The sequence below is a fragment of the Diadema setosum genome, chromosome 10 (assembly GCF_964275005.1).
Source record: "Diadema setosum chromosome 10, eeDiaSeto1, whole genome shotgun sequence".
Taxonomy (NCBI): domain Eukaryota; kingdom Metazoa; phylum Echinodermata; class Echinoidea; order Diadematoida; family Diadematidae; genus Diadema; species Diadema setosum.
The window spans coordinates 18,454,243-18,457,991 of NC_092694.1; positions in this window are offsets into that span (position 1 = coordinate 18,454,243).

Genomic DNA, 3,749 nt, shown 5'->3' on the forward strand with positions numbered 1-3,749 from the left:
TGTTGTTTTCTAAAAGTTTTAATAAGTAAACATTATTTTCGTTTACATAAATACGTAGACTAGCAGATTACAAGATCTGTTTAAAAAATGGAAGCACTGAAAGATTTAGCATGTTCAGCACTTTACCAAAAGAGTCGAAAAAAATTAGATAAAAACATGTCATTCGTAGAACATTCCATCAAAGACATAATACCGTATGCACTTAACGGAGAAACAAGAAATGAAACACAAAACTAAAAGGAAGAAGAAAATTATCTTCTTGTCATAAATGTATTATGTCCTGCCGTTAAACCATTCTGCTGAAAAATGTATTCTCCGTTATTAATAAGCTAATTAGCGTAAGTATTGTTTTTGATGAAAGTGCTCTCCTTCCTTACTGCGACATAGTTATGTAACATTTAATAAGATAGCAAACAAAAAATTACAACGGCAAAAAAAAAGGAAACAAAGCAAAACATAAGTGTCCTAATTGCCATGTTGCTTATGCGAAATGCATCATTATCATAAGGCGAATTTTAAACCACCGTGTTCAAATTAGTTTCTGCTGATGTCAATATCTAAGATAGAACAATCGATTTTGGTATAGGGACGATCAGAAATGAAAAGAAATGCAAATAGATGTAATAAGGACAAGATATATGACCGTGATATAATTCATGATATATCCTCAAAAAAAGTATTGTTTGTTTGAAATGTGTTTGATAATCTGTCTTATGGCGAAATACTTAATTACACTCAGACGAAATTCTCAGATATGGACAAAAATAGGCAAGTATGTATTCAAAGATGTGGAGAGTATAATATAGAAAATTTAAAAGTAAGAGGGTGTTGAAGAGAATATCAAATGAACCTACATATTTTTTATTTCTCTTCCTTGCCGATCCATTCTGTCATATTCCTAAATATATTAAACTGACGTTTATAATAGCCAAATGAAGTTCATTTCTTGTAAACAACGATCATATTATGCCCGAACACTGAGAATTGCCACCCAACTCCATGGACAACGCCACGTGGGTGCATCGTCACATGTAACAAATGCTTCAGACAGAGTTGAAGGACAACTTGCAGGACTGTAATCTCAGTGAAACTCTATCTCCATCGAAATGCACAATTCAGTGTCACCGAACTGGGTGCTTTTAGTTCTAGCCCGGATTAACTTGTAAAGGAGCTGAACCGGGGACAAATCCACTACGAGAATCGATATCCCGCTGCATATCTGCGCCTCCGAACGGTTATTCTAGCAGCCCCTTTCACTATCCTCGGCTGGCGCCACGTTTAACATTAGATAAACGGGAAGGCAGGGGAATGCGTAGGCTGGAAAGCGATGGACGAGGATAAAGATTGAGTAAGAATATGATGGAAAGGAAGAAACAAACAGTAAAGGAGCAAGAGATGGAGAGCAGCATCATTCAATGTACAACTTATAGTGGCACTGAGTGTGCATTTCTTTAATAGCGGAATATCAGGGTGAAGCAATAGGAAGATGAAGAAGAAAAGTTTGTAAGATAAGTAGAATGGAACAACCGTCATGAAGACAGGAGGGAAATTATGGGCTTTGATTTTTTTTTTTTAAACTTAAGATTCAAAGTGAAAATTGCAATACAGAAGTTAATAATGATTAAAAGCAAGATTTTAATCAAGATTTTCATAAAATATTTTAAGAGACTTAATGATCACATGAAGAAAGAGGGAATGGGATAACGTTTTATAGGAAACTGAAATTCAAAAACAAGGGTGAAGAAAAGGGAATAAAGTAGTGAAAGGATCAAGGAACAAGGCGAATGAATGCTTAAATGAGTCAGTTTGATTGTAATCCACTTATATCGAGAAAAAGGAATAATGAAGACATTCTATAACTTGAATAGATGGGAGGCTACATAAAGATTTGCAAAAAGAGAGAAAGAAAGTTATCTGAACTGGCAATACGCTAAGTCATGATATAAGATTTATGTTCTTAAAAGTATTGCTTATATGTATTGCTTATTATATGTGGTATGTATATATTTTTATAATCTGTCAAAACACAAATGTGTAGGTAATTTTCATTATAGAAAGTATAGTGTGTGAAAATATGAACGTAATAAAAGTTTCATGGTATTGCATTGAGCATCACACAAATCTCAAGTCATTAATTACTAGTTTTGTTCATGGTTATTCACTTCAACTCAATTCAAATTAAAGTCTATTTCAAGCATCATTTTTTTTTCATATACAACAATTACAACAAATCATTGCAATTAGAAATCCATAAACATGAATGTTTGTTCAAAATCATTGTGCAATTGGAAAAGTAAACTCTTAAATCTTAAAGTAAATTTTCTTACTTGGTTACTTACTTTCTTATACGTACTTTAATACTTAATTACTTAATAGGTATAGTCTTCATCTACCGTGAGTCACCTGTGAGTAATGATTAGTTTTTAGTAATAAGAAAGATCCACACACTGGTCAGTTCTGTTTAAAACCTCAAGCTTTTAGTGCCAGCACAATGTTACGGTTTGGATTGTACACTGAATGTCTGTTGTTAATGAAGTCAAGTGATCTTCAGGGGAAAAAAAATACTATATGCGAATTAAACACCATGCATGGAAATTACAGAAACTATTTCGGGAAATTTAAGCATTTCGTCTTTGAAGGTGATCGAATGTAGATTATTTCCAGTCATTTTGAATGAAACTAGGTTCCAGTGGAGGGAAACTTACCGCCACTTGTAAGTGACACTTTTGTCACATCGCAGGAGTCGCAAAGTCAATTAAATATCCCAATGACGTAATTAGTGACTTTGTGATTTCATAGTTCAGGGCAGTAGTCACGTCATATAGTAGTAAATTGAACAAACTGTAACAACAAGGGGAACAGCGAGAAAACAGCACTTTAACGCATGTCATAGCGGTTTCTAGCAATAAAAAATTAACGACAGATAACATGCAACAAATATCACCTGTCTATCCAAATCAGTATGATGTAGTGAATGTTGTATTAATATTGTATATAACATGATGGCAAATATGAACTCTTGACATCACCTACGTTGGTTCCACGTTGTTATTTGGTAATTGAAATTGAAGTTAAATCAATATAGATTGAAAAAAAAAAATCAAACAATCCACCCACTGACAAACGAAAAGAAACCGAATATCAATGAAATTACAAACAATAAGATAAAACATTACATGTCTCATAACGGAGGCTGACGCAAAAAAAAAAAAAAAAAAAAAAATATATATATATATACGCAATGATTCCATGTTTTGAAAAGGGAAGAGATCTATTGTTAAGTGTTGCATGTGAAGCGGTTTTAAAAGTAACTCTTTTAGGCTGCTTTCTGTCCCTCAATCGCAACCACTAATAAAAACAGGTACAAACAGTTACACACTGTCCTTCAACATACCCTCAGCTAGTTTACTTCTGCAGTCTGTCAATAAAATGGCCACTCTAACCCTCTCCATCACTCTCACTCCTATTCTCGAACTTACAACAAACACAAAATGCATGCACTCACTTAAGTGGCGAGCGGAAATCTCTCTCTCTCTCTATCTCTCACCAAGACTTACACTTTACTCTTTACATCATACTCTTACTCTCTGTCTCCCCCCCCCCCCTTCGCTCTCTATTTCCGTCATTATTTATATCTCCCTATAGGTCCTACATCGGACTTGTCTTTCTCTGCATCTCTTCTCCCTCTTGTCCCCTGTCTTTTATTTTTGCTCTGTTTCACGCATTATGTAACACGTGGTTGACGTCGA